General features: G+C 39.5%; 1 protein-coding gene across 1 annotated transcript in view; it reads left to right on the forward strand.

The window, feature by feature from the left end:
* The window catches only part of emilin2b (elastin microfibril interfacer 2b), an 83,142-nt gene that overhangs the window by 56,192 nt on the left and 16,136 nt on the right, over positions 1-10,814 (forward strand). The window lies entirely within an intron of this gene.

Raw genomic sequence — 10,814 nt, forward strand, 5'->3', positions numbered from 1 at the left:
GGAATAATTCACCAGTCAAAAGGAAGAAAATATTATCAAACCTCAAGGAAGAAAGGGTTGATATGGCTCTCCTACAGGAGACACCCTTATTTGATAAAGAACACTTGAAATTACGACAGGGTGGATTTGATCAGGCTTTCTTTTCTTCCTTCAGCTCAAAAAGTAGGGGAGTTGTTATTCTTATTTGGAAGAATTTCCCTTTCAAAATCCTAAATCAGATAAAAGACGAATCTGGACAATATATTCTGATTAAATCCCTTATAAATGGAGAGGAATATGGGATCTTAAATTTGTATTGTTCCCCGGCACATCCTTTTAAATTTATAACGGAAGCCTTCTCAAAATTGATGGCTCTTGGTGCCCGTCATACAATTATAGGGGGAGATTTTAATTGTATTATGGATCCGGAAATAGATAGGATTCCCAAGAGTACTGCAGGAATATCTCCCAGATCCAGACAATTGGTGGATTTGAACAAAGAATTAGGACTAGTAGATGTATGGAGATGTCTTCATCCACAGGGCAGAGATTTTTCTTTTTACTCCAATCCACATAAATGTCACACCAGAATCGATATGTTTTTTGCCCCCTCGATTTTTTAAAATTCCATATCATCCTGTAAATAGGCAGTATAGCAATTTCCGATCACGCAGCTGTTTATATGGAAATCAAGACGAGGAACAGTGAGACATCCCCCCGGCATTGACGTATGGACCCCTTCCTGATGAAAGATAGTAAATTTGTAAAGTACTTCTCTCAAGAATTTAAAACTTTTTTAGAAATTAATTCAGGTACGGCTAGCAACCCATCAATGATGTGGGAGACCATCAAAGCTTACGCGCGAGGTTTGATCATTTCATACTCAGCGACCCAGAAAAAATTAAAGGGAGAACAACAGCGTCTGCTCGAAGCTCGCTTAAAAGCGGCTGAAACAGCATATGCTGATAGATCTTCTATTCTCAAATTGCAAAGGATTGCAGCTCTTAGGACAGCCCTAAACACCACGCTTACCCAAACGGCTAAGAGGGAAATATTATTTGCAAAACAAAGGTTATATGAATTTGGCGATAAACCTGGTAGATACTTAGCATTTCTCGCAAAGTAAAAAAAAGGCCCCTCAAACTGTCACGTCTATCAAGGAGTGTGAGGGTATTCTGACTCATGATCATAAAAGGATTAACACAATCTTTAGAAAATTTTATTTTGATTTATATAAATCGCAGGATTGCAAAGACAGGACTAGGAGGATGCAATCATTTTTTCCGGACCTAACTCCAGAACAGGTATCGGTCCTGAATGTTTCCCTAACAATCCAAGAAATACTTGACACAATCAGGCAACTTCAGGGCGGTAAAGCACCTGGCCCACGTGGCTTTCAAGCTGAATTCTACAAAGAATTTACAGGGATGTTGGCTGGTCCACTTAAGGACATGTATAACCACTCATACAGTCAGGGTTGTCTCCCGCCTTCGCTGACAGAGGCAAATATATCTCTTATTCTCAAAAAGGAAAGGACCCAGAACAGTACGTGTCATACAGACCAATATCCTTGCTAAATGTAGATTTTTAAAATCCTCTCTGAAACGTTAGCATTGAGGCTAGAAAGGGTATTGCCATATATCTTAAAGGAGGATCAGACGGGGTTTATTAAGGGCTGTAGATCATCTAATAATGTTAGAAGGGTTTTGAATGTGATTCAAGCCTGCCATCAGGGAAAGATACCAGGAGTAGTAGTCTCATTAGACGCAGAAAAGGCATTCAACAGGGATGAATGGTCATATTTGTTTTACACGTTGGAAAGGTTTGGCACTGGAAAGGTGTTTACCAAATGGGTCTCAACACTGTATAATGATCCCAAAGCAGTCATGATTACCAATGGAATAGGCTCGGATAGCTTCAGTGTGGATAGGGGCTGCCGTCAGGGATGTCCTCTTTCGCCATTGCTATTTACGCTAATAATTGAGCCACTAGCAGTAGCTATACGGGCTGACCCTAATATAACGGCCCCGAGGATTGGTACAGGTAAACATAACATTACCCTTTACGCAGATGATGTTCTTCTATTTCTCAGTAATCCCCTGATGTCCGTGCCTCGCTTAATCCAAGTTATTAATATATTTAATGTATTTTCAGGCTATAAAATTAATTTCTCAAAATCGGAGGCTATGCCAATGGGTGGCCTGGCTAGTATATCTCACCTATCGGATGGATCCCACTTTCCCTTTCGGTGGTCTCTGGAGGGTTTTTTATATTTAGGCATTTTTATTACCCCAGTATTTGATCAGTTATACAAGGCTAACTTTGTGCATTTACTGGAAAGGATAAGGCAGGACCTCCAGTGACGGGGAGACCTTCCAATTTCCTGGTTAGGCAGAATAGCACAAATTAAAATGAATGTCCTGCCCCGTCTCCTATACCCTATGAGGATGCTTCCAGTGATGCTGCCGAGGCTGGCACTACGTAAATTATATGGCTGGCTGGGTTCCTTCATCTGGAATCATAGACGGCCCCTCATTAAGCTGAAGAAGCTATAGCTTCCACAGGCAAGGGGAGGACTGGATTTTCCAGATTTTAGGAAATATCAGTTAAGTTCTCTATTAAGCTACATAGCCGATTGGGTCTTCTCTGACCCCCAGTGAATCTGGCTGGACATCGAGGCTTCTCAAGTAAAATGCCCACTTACTAACCTCTTGTTTTCAGACAAGAGGAAAATCATCATGGATCACGTAAAAACCCTAGAATACTAAACACAAGTAAAGCTTGGAATATAATGCGACAAAATGAGGGCAATTCACATAAAACATCCCCTTATACTCTGATAGTTGGGGCATGGGGGTTTCACCGGGGCTTCCAGATGTCACTTTCAAACTCTGGAGATCCAGAGGTGTCTCCTGTTTAGGGGACCTGTTTAAAGAAGGGGTCCTGATGTGTTTTGAACAGCTGCATCAGAAATTTGGATTACCTAATGGTGATCTCTTTCAATACTTCCAAATTCGAGATTACATACAGAAGAAGACTACATTATTAGATAGTCTTTATAAATCAGACAGAGAACGTAGAGTGTTATGGCCAACAGGGGTACTTTCGGGCAGCACTATTTATCATTTATTACATGATGAAGTATCGGGAGATATGGACAATCTGCTTAAAACATGGGATCAGGATTTGGGACTGCAAATCTCTATAGAACTGTGGAATGACATTTGGGAAAATGCCAGAAAAATCTCCATCTGCAACAGAACTCAGGCCATTCAGTTGAAGATATTTCACAGGGTCCATATAGCACCGGACTGATTGGCAAAATCTAAGGCAGGAGCATCTCCAATATGCCCCAAATGTAAAATAGAGGTGGGTACTCTTGTACATCGCTTATGGACCGTAGATATTGGACTAAAGTAGCAAGTGCTCTGAGAGAAATCTTAGGAACGGAAATTAGAGTGGATCCAGTATCTCTCCTTTTGGGCTTTTCGAACCTACCCACCCTGGATATGCACGGGAAGAGATTATTTTCTATTCTCTCTTTCTGTGCAAGGAAAAATATTTTGGTAAACTGGGTAGCTGAGGGACCTCTGGACTTTCAAATTGGCACAGATTAATTATAGAGTGTATTCCCCTTGACTTCCTTACAAATATGGTGCACTGAAAGACCGCATTTTTCCATAAAATATGGCAGCCCTTCCTGAATTACACAAATACAGATACTTCGGCCATCCTAACAAGGGCTTTTATTTAATTGAGATGGCGAACCTGGCTGGTCCAGGGCCCCTTGGGAGAGAAATCCCGCACAAATATGGATTTTGTTATGATTTGATGCTAACACATTCCAATCATGCATCTCACTACTCAATTTCTGTATTATTCGTCGTTTCTTTTTCCCTGAATAATGTAAGAGATTTAATTATACACTCTGGTTAGTTGTAGGTTAGATTAGTAGTTAGTTGAGTTTTTTTTCTCGGTTTCTCGTTTTTCTGTTTGATAGATTTTGGTTATTTATTTAAGATTTAATTGTATATCAATGTTTATACTTGTTTTTTGTTGTATTTGTAAACTTGTAAAAATATGTTAAATTTTCAACTAAAATATCTATAAAAAAATATAAACAGTAAGAGAGAGAGAGTCAAGAGTGAACATTGGATCGCTGGAAATTGAGGCTCGAGAAGTATTAACAGGGCACAAAGAAATAGTGGGAGAGCTGAATAGGTACTTTGCATTGGTTTTCACAGCGGAACACACCAAAACTTCAAGAGAGTCAAGGCAGAGGTTAGTGTAGTTGCCATCACTAAGGAGAAGGTGCTGGGGAAGCTGCAAGGTCTGAAAGTGGATAAATCACCCACACTGGATGAACTACACCCCAGGGTTCTGAAGGAGATAGCTGAAATTTAGTGGAGGTTTTGGTGGTGATCTTTCAGGAATCACTGGAGTTAGGGGAGGGACTCAAAGGACTGGAAAATGGCTGATGCAACACCCCTGTTTAAGAAGGGAGGGAGGCAATCAAAAACAAAGACCAAGGTCAGGTTAATGGATCTACAGTTTCCTAAGATTACTAAGGATGAGATTGTGAAGTACTTGGGAGTGCATGGTGAAATAGGGCTGCGTTAGCATGGCTTTATCAAGGGAGGTCATGCCTCTAAGATCTGTTAGAATTTTTTGAGGAGGCAACAAGCAATTTAGACAAAGGAAAGCCGGTGGAAATGATCTGTTTGGATTTCCAGAAGACCTCTGACAAGGTAGCACATAAGATGCTGCTCAATAAGATAAGAACCCATGGTGTTACGGGCAAGATACTGGCATGGATACAGGATAGGCCGACTGGCAGAGGCTGAACAGTAGGGATAAAGGAGTCTTTTTCAGGATGGCAGCTGGTGACAGTGGAGTTCCACCGGAGTCAGCGTTGGAACTACAGCTATTCACATTAGACATTAACAATCTGGACGAAGGAGTTGAGGGCACTGAAAATAGATTTGGAGATGACATAAAAAAAGGAGGAGGGACAGGTAGTGTTGAAGTGGGGAGGCTGCAGGCGGACTTGGATAGGCTAGGACAGTGGGCAAAGAAGTGGCAGATGGAATACAATGTAGGAAATGACTTTAGTAGGAAGAATAAAGGTATAGAGTATTTTCTAAACAAGGAAAAGCTCTGGAAATCTGAAGCACAAAATCACTTTGGTGTCGTAGTTCAGGATTCTCTTAAAGCTAACATGTAGGTTCAGTTACCAGTTAGGAAGGCAAATGCAATGTTAGCATTCATTTCCAGAATACAAGAGCAGGTATGTGGTGCTGAGGCTGTATAAAGTTCTGGTCAGACCCATTTGGAATATTATGAGCAGTTTTGAGCCCCATATCTAAGGAAGGATGTGCTGACTTGGAGGGTATCAAGAGGAGATTCATAACAATGATCCCAGCAATGAAGGGCTTGTCATATAAGGAGCAATTAAGAACTCTCGGTCTGTATTTAGTGAAGTTTAAAAAGATGATAGGAAATTGATTGAAACTTACAGAATACTAAGAGGCCTAGATGAAGTGGACATGGAGAAGATGGTTCCATTAGTAGGAGAGACTAGGAGCCAAGGGCACAGCTTCAGAGTGAAGGAATGACCCTTTAGAACCGAAATAAGGAGGAATTCCTTCAGCCAGAAGATGGTGAATCTGTGGAACTCATTGCTGCAGAAGGCTGTGGAGGCCAGATCATTGAGTATATTTATGACGAAGATAGATAGGTCCTTGATTGGTAAAGGGATCAAAGGTTATGGGGAGAAGGCAGGAGAATGGGGTTGAGAAACATATCGGCTGTGATCGAATGGCAGTGCAGACTCAATGGGCTGAGTGGCCTAATTCTGCTCCTATATCATATGGTCTTCTTTATATTAGAGAAGGAAGTTGCAAAGAGAGATTGGTGGATTAAATGAATAAACAAAACTGTGGCAGGTAGAGTTCAAATGAGAAAGTGGGAGATTTAAACATGACCAAGGTAGAGAAAAATGAGAAGGTAGGAAAAGAGGAGAAAAGACTTGGGAGTCTAAGTCCAGAAGTCACTAAATGTTAGTGGACATGTGCAAAAATAATCAGCACCAACAGTGATGATTAATATAAACAATATTAGACAATATGAGTTGTTTGCACAGATTAGGCTTTTATTCTTGAGTATAGAAAATAATCGAACATTTAATTGAGATATTTCAGATAATTAAAGGGCGTGATAGGCTGGAAAAATGGTGGGAGAGTGCAGAACAAAGGTGATTGCACCTTAATATAAGGGCGACACCTCTCAGGACTAATGTCAGAAATGAACCAATATATAAAAGGAAGTGGAAGCTTGAAACTCACTTCTGTAAACCTGATGCAACAAGACAAGATGAAAATTTTCATACTGAGATTTTGTTTTAGGTAAGAGTATGAAAGATGAACAAACCAAAACGGCCAGATGGAGTTAATATCCAAATTACTGTAGACTAATTGGAAGGCAGAACAGAGTCAAGAGGCTGAATAACCTACCCCTGTTCCTATCCTTCTCTTAAATAATAACAGAATGAAAATCTTTACTTACAATGAATATTTTGTCAAGGCTAATTGAGACCATAAACATTTACTATACAGCAATGCCTTTAGCATTACTAACATTTACTAAACACATCAAAACAGGCTTCACATGGAACTTGGCTTACTGCAACAGATATGCCTGAATTTTGGCATCATAACTGATTTGTCATGATCTTATCAACCGGATTTGAACTCTGAATCGCTGGAAAGAATTACCAATATAAAATATAAATTACAATTAAAACAACATGTGCTTGGTTACTAGGTAAAAGGTGAATCTCTGTACATGAGTGATTAATTTTTCCAATTCCCATTGTATTTTTGTAACTGATCACTTAATCAATGAAGCCAAATTTATGTCAAATATTTATTTGTATTAAAAGACTGTGGTCTGAATAGGTTGTTTTAAATCTACTTTTGTATCTGTCTATGCCCAATAATAATGTGGGAGCACGTTCAATTGGAAACCAGGTGGATGGGGAAATGAAAATTGGCAACTTGCTCATGCATGAACCTCAGGAGTTGACTGACAGCAATCTTTCACTTCTTGAACAGGCAATGAAGATAATCATCCAAACTCCTCATTGAGTGAGGAATGCAATTCTAACATTTTGGCCTGAATGGAAATCATGTTTCTCAAATAAAACAAAGAACTGCAGATGCGGGAGATCTCAAATGATAACAGAAATTACTGGAGAAACCCAGCAGGTCTGGCAATATCTGTGCAGAGAAAGTAGAGTTAATGTTTCAAGGGCAGTGTCCCTTGATCAGATGCCCAAATTTTCTTGCTAGGCTATTCCTACAGTGTAGCAAGTCGGGACAGAAAAGGACCACAAAACATTGTGCATTCCTTTTACTTTTCCTGAGTGTCAGAAGGAGGATTACTCCATTGGAATCCGCACTGAAAGCTGAACTCTCCATTGATGTGGACACACTCCCTATCATTCATTTGCGAGAACCCCTCCCTCACCCCAATCACCCCATGAAACGACTCCCATTAGTCTGCTGATGTGGTCTTGTCTATGTGGCCCAAGAGTTACAATGGCTGGGCCACTTTTCTGGAGCAGGGCTGTGTTTCAAATTCCTATTTTTGGGAGTGACTTCCAAACTTCCACTATCCTTTGTGTATAGAATAATTTCTGACATTAACCTTGATGTCTAAGCCCTTATGTTAAGCTGTAATGGAACTGATTTGGAATTAAGCCAAGTCGTATTTTCTAATTCTCACCAATGGAACTAATTCCTCTCTGGGCCGCATGTGCTGGAATTGACATTGAATGTTTTTCTAGCTGGTGAATGAGAGATACATTGTTAGATCAGTACATTGACTGCACTGATATAGTGAATGATGTGGTTTCCTGAAAACTTGCATATACATGTGCATTGCAATATAATTCTTAATTCTTTTTAAGCCAACTGAACAATGTAATATCTCTTTCTTTAAAAAGAAAGAATATTATTCTTGCTTTCATTACCCATCAAAAATATATCTGAAGTAAAGGTTATTTTGTAATTAAATTGAAATTTCAGAAGTCATTTATACCTTGTTACTAAAACATTAGTCAAAAATATTGGTGGGTAATGGATGTCTCCATCTTCGGATTTGATGGTAAGTAATGAACTGACACTAAGATATCAAAGGGGAAAAAAGCCAGAATGGGATCAAATATGTGAGACAGAGTTTATCCCAATCTATCTCACAGAGGGCTGTTGGCAAATTCTGACCTGTAAGGTACCGACTTACAATCTTTCATTAGTTTTCAGAGTTTATTAAGTACATCACAGACGTGAACCATCTAAAAGGCACAAATCAGGAGTGCGATATAATACTCCCCATGTGATCATGAGTGGATTTTCAACAACAGTCAAGAAGCTTGCCACTATCCAGGAGAAAACATCCCACCAATTGACACACCATTGACATTCACTCCATTCATCACTGATGCATAGTCACAGCAGTGTAACCATGCAGAAGGTGTACATGCAGCAACTCAACAAGGCTCCTTAGACAGCTCCTTTCAAACCCTGTGAAGGGTAGTAGACACATGGAAATACCATCACCACCTGCAAGTGTCTCTCCAAGCCAACCCACCTTCCTGACATGGAACTATATTGCAGATCTTTCACGTGCTGGGTCTGAATTGTGGAACTCCATTACTAAAAGCTCAATGGGTTTATCCCAAGTGCACTGCGTTGCTGCAAGAAGAGAGCTCACCTCCAGCAAAAGGGCAGTTAGGGAGGCTGGCCAAGCAATTGACACCTACATCCAGGAAATGAACAAAAAAATGGCAGTTGATATACAACGAGACCCAGATTTGACATTTCCAGATTTCAAATTCTCTATACACAATCTTCTTTTCTTTCCTTTCCTCTTCTTTTCTTGTTTTTGCTATAAATTCTGTGTCTTACAATCATATACTCCACAACCACTTGATGAAAGAGCAGCGCTCCATAAGCTAGTGCTTCCAACTAAACCTGTTGAACTATAACCTGGTGTTATATGATTTTTAACTTTGTACACCCCAGTCAAACACTGGCACTTCTCAGTTAGACTCGAAACATCAGCTCTTTTCTCTCCTTACAGATGCTGCCAGACCTGCTGAGATTTTCCAGCATTTTTTCATTTGGTTTCAGATTCCAGCATCTGCAGTAATTTGCTTTTAACCAGCACCTCCAACTCATTCTTTTCTTCCCGTGTTTTGATGAGCATCATGTGTCTTTTTCCTCAGGATTTGAGCCAGTGATTTCTTATAGCTCCATTCTTTTATCTTAATCTAGAACCGCAGGCAATACCATATTTGCTGATTATTTGAGGTGTCGATTTTCTATCCATCAATCTCTGGATTACAGTCCCAGCTTATTCCAGCTGCGGCCCTCTACACAGGATTCATGTAATGCAGTGGTAGTGTTCTACCTCTGAGCCAGGAGGCTTGGGTTCAAGTCCCACCTGCTCTAGTGGTGTGTAATAACATTGTTGGTCAACTTGATTAGAAATGTTTTTATTTTAAAATTTGAGGTGTCTAATATTATTGGATAAATTTCAGTTCATTCATAGTTCATGGACCCCTTATATCCCACATGTATACCCTTCTGCCAATCTGCAGTTTCATATTCATCTTATTCTTTATTTTCTGCAAAGTCAACTTTTTATCTCTCAGTTTTTTTTAAAAATGTAATGTTAATAGACTATGTTTTCAAAAAAGAAAACATTAACTCAAACAGACCTCAGTATATTTGTTCACACACTGTATAATTAATTTTCTATTACTTTCACTATTCTGTCTTTCATAAGTGGGAGGATATGTTATTATCTGCAACCTCTGTTTGCAATGTATGAGTGAGAATAGCTTCCTATTTGTCCATAAACATTATACACACACCAGATAACTCTGTGACTCAGGCAATTATTTTCTCTCAAGTATTGGAACTCTTGTTAATCATTTAGTTGGTACTTGGGGATGGTTTCTTCCTTGGATCAGTAATGACATGAAAATACTGAGACCAGATCTTTCTTGCCTCTGAGCAGAGGTTGCTTTTCAATGGGAAAGTTATCTTCGATCATTAGGAATACATCTTTTACTTCATGGTTTACTGAGATCAGCTGCAGCTCATCTTAACATCCAGGATAGCAGGACTGTCTGTATCAGTGAGTAGAATATGTGTTTAATATAGTCTTTTGTATGTATCTCTGCTTTGGGATCTCTCTCGCAGTTGAAACACAGTTCCATTGAAACCCATGAGTTTGACATTGCTTAGTTTCCAAACATCTTTCTTTGTGTAACTAGTTTCTTTCAAATGCTCAGACAATTTCTTGTATTGTCTAAGAAGGATGATGTTACCTCTGCCCTGACATCAAACTACCACTTCAGATTTCTGGTTGCAGGATTATTTCTCAACTTCTCCCTGATCTGAATTACTGTATGAATTTATACAATTAGATGTGACAAGTTCAAAGAAAATAATTTAATTCCTGTGCCTATTGTGTCCTCAAGCTCATTGTCAACTTCAAGGATCTAGATATTTTGGCTTCTTTTCTTTCTCAATCGCCCTGTTCCTATGCCTTTGGTAACTCTTATACCACTTTTTAGGCACTCTGCAAGCTCTGCACTTTTATCCATGCATGGTATGTATCCTTCTGCTTATTACTCAAGTGGTTTTCAACAGCTCATGCACATTTTTGTGTTCAGTTTGCATTCTTTTATTGCTGTTTCACTGCATTAACCCTGTTCCTTTCCTTTTAGCTGAAGACTAGCCATTTAGATGAGCAGCAGCTTTGTC

This window comes from Hemiscyllium ocellatum, chromosome 4 (genome assembly GCF_020745735.1).
Source record: "Hemiscyllium ocellatum isolate sHemOce1 chromosome 4, sHemOce1.pat.X.cur, whole genome shotgun sequence".
In the NCBI taxonomy this organism is placed as follows: domain Eukaryota; kingdom Metazoa; phylum Chordata; class Chondrichthyes; order Orectolobiformes; family Hemiscylliidae; genus Hemiscyllium; species Hemiscyllium ocellatum.